Here is a 12766-nt window from a genome sequence, read left to right on the forward strand (position 1 = left end):
AGAGAATCGGAAAAAAGGTAAAACTCGTGGGTTGAGGTAAAGACAGTTTAATAGGACAGAAAAGGAAGGGAAAATAATAATAATAATAATAATGATGATGAAAGAATATACAAAGTAAGTGATGCACAATGCAATTGCTCACTACTTACTGACCGATGCCCAGCCAGCTCCTGAGCAGCGGCTGTGCCCTGCCGGCCAACTCCCCCCAGTTTTTTTTGTTCAGCGTGATGTCATATGGTATGGAATATCCCTTTGGCCAGTTTGGGTCAGCTGTCCTGGCTGTGCCCCCTCCCAGCTTCTTGTGCACCTCCAGCCTCCTCGCTGGCAGGGCAGTATGAGAAGCTGAAAAGTCCTTGACTTAGTGTAAGCACTGCTCAGCAACAACTAAAACATCGGTGTGTTATCAACATTATTCTCATCCTAAATCCAAAACACAGCACTGTACCAGGACACCTGTTTTTCTCTCTCTCATGCCAGTAGGTGTGTGTGAGGCTGTTTTCATGCCATCACTTCTCATAGCTAAGGAGAAAAAACTCAGACCTGAACATGATCTCTTAATCATGGTCAGACCATGACAAGACAGCTTATGAGTGTGCAGATGTGGGGGAAAGACAGCCTTCACAGCTGTCTCACTGTACCCCAGCCTCTCGCAAGCTTTCTCGTCAAACGCATTCCTGTATCATTAACAGTCATGTCTTGCTAATTGTCATAGGAGTGCTCCGGTGTCTTGAAGGGGCTGTGGTTGGTGTCTGGCAAGTGCTGACCAAGTATGGGACTGCAGAGAGGGACAGGGAGTGCAGCCATCAGGACCTTGGGCCAGCACCCACCTTCCCTGCAAGACTCAGCCCAAGGCTCATCCCTCCCTTGCTTCCCTGCTACACACTTTTGCCTTCATTGCTGGTGGAGCTCAAGCAGCCCCTGCCCCAGGGTGGTAATTGTAGGATTTCCTACAGGTCGCCTGCGTGGGGTAGGCAGGCTATGCCTCTGGGGGGTGGGAGGGTGCCCACTGCTACATAAGTACCTGTTTGGCCCCCAGTATCTCCGTAGCTGGAAACTGCCCTTTGTCCCTCTGCAGGAGGGATGTGATTTTAGGGGTACAATCCAGCCCTGACTTGCTCAGGTGTTAGAACTGGAAAGAATTCCAAAAGTAGCACCAAGCCTCCTTAGGTTGTAAGAGGTCAATGTTGGACTCTGGTATGGACAACATTTCTGGGGTAATGAAATGCATGAGAATGGGTGCTTGATAAATTTATGGCACATACAAACACATAGACTGCATTTTCATCAACAGATTAAGCAATATCAGGGAACACTCAGGGTTCTTTTGTTAAATTATTAGAAAGATTCCTAGCACAGATCTGGCCCACTTCACTTATTTCCTAACAATTTGTGTTCACAGTCATGGTTAACAAGTTTAATAGATGTAACTATCATCAGATCCATCAGTAGATAGCACAATACCATTTAAAAGTGTTAAGTTCAAAGGAGGCATTTGTATACCTGAATAGTCATGGTAGTGTTGTTTGCTTGGAGAGATACGCAGCTGGCATTATTGATATAAGAATAATTCATCTCAAATTTTTTCATAACGAGACAGATTAGTTTGTTTGCAAACTTTTTATGTTATTTATCCCAAGTTATTTATACCCTGAGGTTTTAATAGAAGTGAATGGGGTTTTTTTTAGTTTTTCTTTCCTTCCCAATTGTTAAGGTATGAGACAGAGCAGCCAAATTATACAGGAGAAAAATGTCACCCTGAGTTGCATGAGTGCTTGCAAGGCACAGAGCTGTAGGAGTGGGAGGAGGGACTGGTTCAGGAACAGTTTTCCACCTCAGCAGTGGGTATACAACATGGCACTCTTGCTGAGCTCAGATCTATTCATTTCACTCTCTGTACCTTTCTGGGATTGTGCCTATTAACAGTATTATCCCTTAACAAAATGAGGTTCTTATTCACTGCCAGACATTTAGGCTCAAGTAATTTGTGCTCTCTTTATGTATGTGTCTACACACGAGATGTGACACAGTGTCTATAACCAATCCCACAGCCAATAACTACTTGTCACTTATTTGGCTGCTAGTCTGAAGATTAGAATTAAAAAGAACCTAAGGAAAATAAATTTTTGTTAATGAAGCTGAGCTAGCTGGTTGGAAACAATCATCTTCTGTATTTAAACTGTGAAATGAAGACACTGGTCTGAAACTTGCCCTTGGAGCAGGAAAACAAAGGTGCTGTGAATAGTTGCCTGGCAGTATGTGGGAGTTGTCACTGGGCTGAGGAAAGCACAGCAGAAGCCCATGGGTTTGCTATGGCAGAAAGCAGAGGTACAAAATAAGCAGTCACTAGAACTAATGCCAATGGATTTTATTTGTGCTGTTCCCATATGAAGAATCATAGCTCAGTACCTTTCATGATCTCTGTGGGAGCTTGGTTTGGTGGTCCAGCACTACCACTTCTTTCCCAAGCTGTTGAAAACCAGTCCTGTTTATCAGTCCATCAGAGAGGAACAGAAAAATTACATCTTTTGAAAGCAGGGTTACTTGTGGGGAATGCAAGACAGAGAGTAGCTGGTTAGTTAGCAGTATCGCCCCTCTGCTATCGCAAGGCAGAAATGAGCTGTCCTGTGCTCCTCACGCATATGCAGTGCAGGGCCAGTGATCTACCTGACTTCTGTGGTAGCATATCAGTGTATGATTTTGCTGTGTTAGTATCACCATCAGCTCTGCTGTGGCATCCAGGAAAGCTGAAAACCTTCTGTTGCTCTTCAGGGTAGCACACCAGGACAAACCCACCCCTGACTGCCTCTCTCTCTCTCTCTCTCTCTCGTGTATTTCTTGAAAGAAATGCTATGCCAGCTTTGACTTTTACAGAGGTGAACCTAAATTCCGAAAAGACAGAAAGGCAGAATTTGGCTGAAAAACTGACCAAAGAGAAATACAGTCTGAGAAAGGTGCAGTTCTGCTTGGGAAGTGAAAGGAAAGCCACTTTTGGAAGCCACTTTTCCTCTAATCCTGTTTCTAATGCAGTGATGCCTTGGCAGAAATTTTCCAGTTCCCTTTAAAGTATTGCTGGGGGCTGGCCTTGTGTGATAGTTTTGACCTCAGTGGGAGTTAAGGACACTCGATAAATCATTAAATCATGTCCTTAGAAAGAGGAAAATACTCTATCTTACTAAGCATCCAGAAAGCAAAACCAAAGACAGTTTTAAAGGTGAATCAGATCTGGGACATAAATGAAGCCATCATCCCATTTTCAATATAATCCACTCCTTATCATAAATCAGAAAATGTATTTCAAGATAATTACAGCTTTTTTGAAAAGGTTAGTTTTAGTAAAATATAAGACAGCATCCAACTAACAAGGACACTTAAGAAAAACAAATGGATCATTTTCATTTTTTTAAATAGGGAATTTAATTTTATTGGCCTTTGTACGTCAATGTAACTGCACACAATTTAAACAAGCATTTACCAAATTAGACTGCAAATTTTACCTCTGCCTTCCAAGAAGGCTCCAATTCAGGAAGTATCTGAGCCTGGAGTTTTGGGTCAGCTCACTGTAATGATAATGGGCATATGCAAAACTCTTTATCAAGGTCTGATTGTAATTATATGTACATTCAACACCTCCAGAGTAGGTTAGGGAAAACCTGCCTTTGGACTGGCTGGCCGCAAGGTTGTGTGTGTGACCCACTGCTGAGAGCATCTGAGGTGGTGGCACTGGTATCTCTCAACTGCCTGCTGCCCAAACCAAAGGTGCAGTACAGCTGTCTGGGAGACTTGTTACGCTGTGGTGGGTCAGACCTACTCATTCTCTGTGCCATCCCCTTCTACATCTAATGGCCAAGTGGCACATACTATTTCTCTGCCCCGAGGAACCAGAAAAAGAGGAATTAGTAGACACCGTGTAGGGGATGAATAGTAGTGAGACTGAAGGGGGGGAAGAGGTAGAAAAAAGGTGGATGTGGGGGCATCCAGGGAAAAAAGAGAGAGAAAGATGGTGGGGTTTCCAGGATGGATGGAGGGGACAGGTTTTTCTCAAGCCTCTCAAGACCCATCCTTTCAACTGGGTTGAACAGCTCTGCTCTGAGGAGTCAAGCTTCCACAGCTTATGCTCATGGGTTTAGTGATGGCAACGGGTGATGCGTGCACTCGTGGTAAATGGAATGTAGTTTCACTTGGCTTTACCTGGTTTCACTGAAGCCATGAGAATTTGAAATAACTTGTATTGCAGCTGGTTAGAGGCATATACTTAGATAGCTACTGCCTACCAGCTGAGTCAAGGTAAGCAGTCTTATGGCCACTTATCTGAGCTCTGGTGTGTTGTATGAGAGATTGAACTGGGAAGGGTATGGAGAGTTTTCTGGGTGCTCCTGTGAGTAAAGCTGCTTTTGGATGGGCTGCTTTGAACATACCAGTACCTATTCTCTGCTTTGGATTTTTCAGTGATTCCCAGTGAATATCTATTTTCTGTTTCTGACTGTATTTCTGTTCTGATCCTATCATGGGAAAGACATATGTTTGAGACAGGGCAGCTGACAAAGATGAGGGAACGGTGAGATTGCTGGAGCTAAAACTTCATTCAGTGAGCTAGTTCATCTGCAGAAGTTTCTGAAGGTCAAGACTCATCAAAATATGGTTCATCATTTGGTAGTACAGTGTGAGATACCTTCATACTTTAATAAATGTTTGCTGCCCTAACTGGTATGAGCAAAAATGCAGTTTTAATCTGAGGACTGTGAAGAAGACTCTCTTCCCATCTCTATGGCTACCATTGAATGGAAAGAGGCTTTCAACTAACTCTTGGCAAGGGGCCTTTGTCTACTCAGTCACAGCTAATTAGCAAACAAAAAATGAGGATAAACTTTGGGAAAAGAGTATCTACTTTTTTCTTATAAGACTTCTAGTTCTTAGATTGTTTCCTTTCATTAATCTTAAACTTTTCACACAGCTTATCCTGTAAGTAAAGGATAATCAAGATGAATTTCAGCTGGAAATAGTTTTTTTGGGTTTTTTTTGGTTTTTCTTTGCAAATTTTGGTCCATGTGTGAAGGTCTGTTTCCAAAACTGGACTTAGAATAAACACTGTTCTCCGTGTAGTCACTACTGTAGACTTCACATGAATGAAAGACACTGAGTTTAATCTCTGCCATGTTAATGAGCTTCCTCTCCTATGTTAACCCATGGATGTTTAAAATACAGCTCCTGTAGATTAGAAATTGTACATCTGACAGCTCTGTTGCATCTCCAGGACTGAAAGTGTAATTTGATTCCTAAACCTATGTTCTCTATTTGTTGAATTCTATTACCTACATGAGCTGGCTTCCAGTATGAATTGGATTTATTAGCTTGGGCACTGAATCAGCTCTGAACCTCACACACTCTCAGTTCTTAAACACAGGCTCCCTGTAGCCCCCTGCCTTTCTTCAATTTTGTAGAATTCTTTGGAGCTTCAGATTTGGAATGATATAAAGCATTGATTTAAAGCTTTCCAGTTATTAGGCATCGTACTGAGACTTACTGAAGTAGAAGGGTAAGTGCTAGTAATTAATCAAGGCAACCTGGCTGTGCTGGTGTGATGAAAGTGAATGAGTTCCCGATAGGAGATTTAATTGAAAAACATTAAGTTTCAAAATGAACTGGATGAAGTCAGGGGATTAGAACATAATTCTTTCAATCCTGGCAATTTAAAGAAAGACAAAACTCTTTCAGAGGGAGGAACTGCATAATGCATTGATGGGCCATCAAACACTAATTGCAGGCTATCAGTTAAAAGTGACACCTGGAGATTTAATATTGGGTATTTGGATACAGGCCACAGGATAAAGATATCTTCTTAAATGTGAGTGGAGGTGAATTTAAGCCAGCAACGCTTATTTGGTATGAATGACAGCCCAACTATATTTCATCAGAAGTGAAAGATGGGCCTGAAAGTGCATTCAGGGCACTTTGTCTATTCAAAAGATCTGATCATGGTCATTTCTTCATACAGTGAAGAAATGCCACAGCCTCCCATACCACTGAATGTTTCCCTCTTCTCTGCTTATCACCTGGGTGGCATTGCTCTCACTGGTGTTTTTGAAGACTGTACAAATAATGCAAAGAGGAAAGAACATTAAACAGTCATACACATTTTCAACCTCTTGCCCCTTTCCCTCTGCACAACTCTTTTGCTTCTTGAGACCTCTGTGGGGACAGCAGGAGAAAGCATTGGCAAGAGGACAACTTCATTGTGATCTTACAAGATATAATGGACTGAAGACACTGTTATGAGTGACAGTGGAACACTTCTGTTTGGTTATTCTGTACAGTGCTTACGTAAATGTTTTCAGCTACAGCCTTGGATTTGCACTTTTTCCATATTTCCTTTATCTTCTTTATAATGTTTAGTTGCATGATGTGAATTCCAATAGCCAGCGAGGCTGATGTGAAACACATTTATCCTGCAAAGCCTAAAACTGGACCTATGTTCCACCACGTAGCTGTTACACAGCAATGCACATTATAGACGGAAACACAGCTGCTGGAAAATACCACTGACAAGAACAGACGCTTCTGAGAGACGAAAATGAGCATTCAGCCTTGACCTTTTGGTTTGCTTACCATGAAATGTCATTGTCTTGAGTATTTATAGAACACTGACTTAAGTCTTGAATCTCTTTTACGCTTTTAGTCACCTGCTGTCACCTGCTGCTGAGGTTGAAATTGCAAAACCAAAAGGAAGGAAACAAGTATCTTTACACTAAACAAACTTCTTGCATTTTCTTTTGACTGCCTGACTCTCATGGGAGATTTTCAGTATCTTCAGTAGTAGCGAGCTATCAGTTTTTGCGAGAATACAACCTGATTTTGTTTTAATCACTTAATTATTGTTTCAGAAGGTGCTTTTAGAACTGCTCTGGGGTGAAGGGGCTGGGAAGGCTGAGTAACTAAAAGTCCTGGCCTTGTGGCAAAGCTTGGCAGTTGCTAGTAATTTGGAGGCTGGAAAATGAAGATGGAATGTATTAAATTTCTGTAATTTAAAAATATTTCTATACTGATCTTGGTCACAAAGGTGCAAACTGTTAAAGGAGAAACATGTTCTGTAACTGTCACAGGTGCTCAATATAGCAGATCCTAAAAGAAATGCTTTGAAATCATCATAGTAAGTTCTGCAAAAAAACTGATTGAGCAGAGCTTATATTGGAGAAAGAAGGATCAGCTCTTTTCATCATTCCCTGCCTAAAATGTTGCTATATACTTTAGCTCATTTGCCTGTGATTTTTTATCTTTGTGTCAGCCTTTTTGGGACAGCAGTGCTGTCCTTAGGACAAGAACACCAAAGGTGTGTTTATTGCAGATTTCTGTCTCAGTGGCCAGGAATGGATGCTTACAAAGAGTATAAAAAGTCATGTTATACCATGTAGCTCTTATGTAAAGAGAGCTTTCATTTTTACTATCCTGGATAATTTTATATAATTTGTAAATTCATCACTTATCCCATTCAGCAGTTCACATGTGAATATATTGAACAGTTTTCATTCAGAAACCTGTTGAATTCCCAAGGTAATTTCTTTATTTATGCCTACTCTGGTTTCTGCTTTTAATTAATTATGAATATACAATAAACCTTTCTTTCTTATATCCTGACTGGTTAGTTTCTTACAATTTGATGGAGAGGTGCCTTGTCAAAAGATTTCTGGAAATTCATGTAATTCTGTGAATCACACTGCCATTGTCAATATACCTGCTGACCCTTCAGTGAATCCTAATAGCTAGGTATGTGAGCCTTGACTTTCTACTGCAAAAGCTGCTCCAGTATAACCAGGACATCAAGTGTTGAGCAGATCTATAATTTCTCATAGCTTCACCTGTACAGAAGTCAGGTGTAGGTTACTTGCACAGTCTCTCAATCCCCTTTTAAGAAGGGGCTTTTCACTTGATACTCTCCATTCCTGAGGAAGAGTTAGTCAGTAGATTACCACTACGGCAGCAATTCAGTAGTCTCACAGTTTGATTACTGTACCACTTGGTGTTAAATGCAATGGAGCCCAAGTGATTCCTTAGCATTTATTTTATCAGTCTGTTCATAAATGTTCCCTGCTGACCTTTTGGTGGTTCCTCAAACTTGTCCCTTGTAAAGAAAGTGGCTGTGAATCTCTCTAAGCTCTTCTTAAGTGAACGTGGATAAAGAGAATTAATCTAACTTTTTTGTTATGACTTTGATGTTTTTAGTTCTATTAGCTCTGCAGACTGTACAAATTTTCTGCCAGGGAGCACAGAAGATCTTATTTACCCAAGTTATCTTCAAAACCTGTTTTCATCTGCCTTTTATGGTTTTACATTTGATTTATCTGAATTTATACTCTTTTTTGTTTCCCTTCTTCAGATAAGACTTCTGCTTTTTGAAGGAAGTCTTTCTAACTTTAAATGACTTCCTTTACTGTTGTTCAGTGGTTCTGACTTTGGTGGGTCCTTTTTTGTCCCTCTTTGATTAGAAGGTATTATTTACAGTGAGACTCCAGTTTAGTTGTCTTTAAATAATCTCAAGTCTGCCTGCAAGAATTTTATTCTTCTATGTGTTCCTTTTAATTTGTTTTTAACAAGCTTCTTCATTTTTATGTTGTTCTCTTTTTTGAAATTAAATCTACTTCATTCTTGCAAATGCTAAATTTGAATATATAGTAGTCATAATTACAGACCAACTCTTCAAAAGTAGCGTTGCAAACCACATCTCATCCGCTCAAGACTAAGCCAAATTGTCTCTTTACTTGTGGGTTTTCTGACTAGCAAGTTTAACAAGTGGTCATTCGTGATATTTAAAACTTGTATCTCCATATAATTTCTCACTATCACATTCCTTCAGTCTACATGGGTATAATTGAATTCTCACATTTTTATTACCTGTTCTGCTCTGGCAGCTTCTCTGATCTCTCTCGAAGCAAGTTAAAGTCACATCACCACTGCCCTGGCTGGTAATATCAAACTTCCTATTAAGGCAAGACACTTGGAACTGTAGAAATTGTTGTGTTCCTTCTGGATGCAGTTAAATTTTTTACCTTATTTTCTTCATTTAACTTTGTCTTCTCCCCTTCTCTCACTCATATTGCATTATAGCATCACTTTAACTTTGCATTCCTATGTCATTTCTGTCAAGAGAGTAGCAAGTGTGCTGCTGGTCTATGACCCAGAGCTGGTGGCGGTGACGGCTTCCATCATCTGCCTGGTCATAATCAGACAGGGCAAGACAATGACACAGATCCGGTCTGGAATAGCAGGGCACAAGGCTGGCTGCAAGACTTCCTACAACGCAGTTCAGGCTAGGACTCTGGGCCTGATCCCGAGCTTAGATGGAGCCTTGGGGTCCAAGGGCAGAGGGTGAGGGTGTGTGTCTCAGATGAGGCTGGTTGGGATAATTAAAGCCTCTTGGGGCACTCAGGGCCATGGCAATTTGTACTCTGGCATTATGATGTTGCACAGTTTGGATTTCTTCTACCTATTATACCTATAACCTCATTCAAAGCCAGAATTCCCCCATCTTGGGTTTTTTCAGTTTTCTAGCATTTGTATAGAAACACATACATCCCTGATCTCAAAGCATTACCAGTGGAGTTTGGCAAGGATCTCTTCTGGGACCTGTGCTGTAAAAATGTTCGTAAGTGGTCGGGAAAAGGGATGATTACTCAGATGAGAAATTTGTTGGTAATACAATGTTAATTAGGGTATAATGGATGAGAGTTGACTCTGAAGAATTGCAAATGGACCTTGTGAGGCTGGGCAGTAAAATGACAGGTAAAATTCAATGTAGATAAATTAAAAATTTTGCACATCTGCAGGGGAAATCATCCTAACTTCTCACATAGAATGGTGGCCTCTGAGCTGACCATTAATACTCAAAACTGAGATTTTCATAGAATCATAGAATAGTTTGGGTTGGAAGGGACCTCTGAAGGTCATCTAGTCCAACCCCCCTGCCATGGGCAGGGACATCTTCAGCTAGGTCAGGTTGCTCAGAGCCCCGTCCAACCTGACCTTGAAGGTTTCCAGCGATGGGGCATCCACCACCTCTCTGGGCAACCTGTGCCAGTGTTTCACCACCCTCAGCATAAGAAATTGCTTCCTTCTATCTAGTCTGAATCTACCCCCCTTTAGTTTAAAGCCATTCCCCCTTGTCCTGTCGCAACAGGCCCTGCTAAAAAGTTTGTCCCCATCTTTTTTATAAGCCCCCTTTAAGTACTGATAGGCTGCAATAAGGTCTCCCCGAAGCCTTCTCTTCTCTAGGCTGAACAACCCCAACTCTCTCAGCCTTTCCTCATAGGAGAGGTGTTCCATCCCCCTGATCATTTTCATGGCCCTCTTCTGGACCCGCTCCAACAGGTCCATGTCTTTCTTATGCTGAGGGCTCCAGAGCTGGACGCAGTACTGCAGGTGGGGTCTCACCAGAGCAGAGTAGTGGGGCAGAATCACCTCCCTCGACCTGCTGGCCACGCTTCTTTTTGATGCTTCTGTTGATGCATTTTAGTACTGTGATAAATAGTTCCATGAAATTATCAGCTCAATGATCAGGGGTGGTCCAAAAAAAAAAAAGCAAAGCATATGTTAAGGGTCCTCAAAAAGGGAATTACAGATCAAAATACAAAATATCATAACACCACTGTACATATCCATGGTTTGCCTGCCTGTTGGTTACCTCATGCAGTTCTGGTTCTCACTTCTCATGAAAGGCACGGTACAGTTGGAAAAGACTTGGAGAAGGACAGTAAAGACACTCAGAGGTGAGAAATGTGGACTGGCTAAATACATGAAACAAATGGCTTGGGCAGGGGTGAGGGATGACAGATCCAAGATCACAGTTGTGGAGAGAGTGGACACAGATCCACCATTCGCTGTTTCTGCCAACAACAAGGATAAGAAAAAAATATTGACTGAAGGTGGAGGAACCGAGTTCAAAGCAAACAAAATGAGGTGGTTCTTACAGAACAGGTAATAGATTTGTGAAACTCCTTGCCAAAGGATGTTTTGGTTGTGAAAGCTTAAATGGGTCCAAAAGAATATCGGATAAACTCATGGAAGAGAAATTCATGGACTGTTGCAAAGTATATGGAAAACACTTCTAGCCCAGGAAATTCAGGGGCTGAAATAACTGGTGATTGGGAGAGTATATAGGGAACACCACTTATGTTTGTTTTCATTCTTTATGTTCTTATTCTTTCCTGGACATCCCATTATCAATCCACTTATGGCTAAGGATTATGCCAATCTATATTGGTTCACAATGAGTAACAAGAAGCAAAAGCAACAAAATCTCAGCAATATGTGTAGGTTTTCAAACAACCCTATGTTTAGAAACCAAAAAAAATTCTCACCCTGCAGTTCAGCTCTGAGGCTCTGTCTAAACTACCAAATTGAACAGGGCCAGCGCTTAAGCAATGGATCCTGATCATCTATATTGTTTAATTGCTAGCATGCTCTCTCAGACTGTTTTGACCCAGGCCAACCAAAGCTGTTGTCCCAGACAGTGCTTGGCATTGGACCTGAGATGGTTCCCAGCTGAGTAATATGGATGTCGCCACCCTCTTTTGTACGGGAGGAACATTTAGTTGCCTGGACTAAAGCTCTACTGTAACCTGTGGTCTTCAGGATCAAAGAATGGTTTGTGGTCTGTTTTGTTTACTGGCACAGATGTAACCTCAGTGTCTGATTGTAGAGTCAGGCTCAGACTATGCAAGTAGATAAAATGGGCCTGGAGCTATTTTCTGACCCTGAGGCCGATGGGTACAGCATGCATGGCACCAAACTGCTCAACTCCCATTCTCCTCTTTTCACTTCCCCAAGCGGGATGACTGCATCCCAAATGTTTCCTGGGAAAGACCCCTTGCCTGTGCCCTTCCTAAACAATGCCCAGACATTGTCTGTAGGTGTGCCTAATTGTGCAGGGTTTGTGCTAACAGTTTAAGAGTACGGACGATGATGGGTCATTGGGTTTGTCTGCAGCCTGGACCTGTTTAGCTTTTAATACCCAATGTGCCAGCTGCAGAAAAGCAGCAGCATATGAAGGACAATGGTTTTGTCTCCTCTGTAATGAACTGGGAGTTAGCTGCCTCAGTGCTCTCCCAGCACTTGCAAGATTTGTACTTCTACCTGAATAACGCATGGCTCTGCCATGGGCATGTCAGGGCACAGCGGGGCTGGGAGCGGTGGTGACTCCTTGGGGTGGCAGGGCAGGGCCTGGCAGCCAGGGCCTGTCCTACCACCCCAGCCAGAAGCAGCGCAGCCAGGGGACACTGTGGCAACCCCAGCTTTGGGCATCTCCTTGGGGCCAGAGCCAGGCTGAGGCCAAGCCGGGCCATGGGCCCGTGGGTGGGCCTGGCTTGGTGGGGCCCATGGCCGGGCCGGGTTGTGGGGAGCTGGGGACTGGCCCTGCTGCGGCATTAATGGGGCAGGGACCAATGGTCCTGGGGGCTTGAAATGGGGTCCTGGGCTGTGGGCATGGTGGGGGGAACCCTGGGGGTGGGCAGTGACAGGCAGGGCTGGTGGTGCCCTTGAGGTCCTGACTTTTGGTCACAACCCATTTCATTTTGTTCTTCCTTCACTGACCTTCTGGAGCAAGTGGCAGTATTTTCTCAGTCGGCTGCACAACCCTAGCCCAGAAAAAAGATTTATAGCTAAGAAAGTATACCTTGTTATACCTACAGTGAGATCTGAATATCTACTGCCCTTTTGTGTGGGCTGACTGCCATTTATTTGCTTTGCTGATAACCATGAAACCTTCAACTTTGGCCTCCTC

The sequence above is a fragment of the Aptenodytes forsteri genome, unplaced genomic scaffold (genome assembly GCF_000699145.1).
Source record: "Aptenodytes forsteri isolate BGI_AS27 unplaced genomic scaffold, ASM69914v1 Scaffold245, whole genome shotgun sequence".
NCBI classification, from domain to species: Eukaryota; Metazoa; Chordata; class Aves; order Sphenisciformes; family Spheniscidae; genus Aptenodytes; species Aptenodytes forsteri.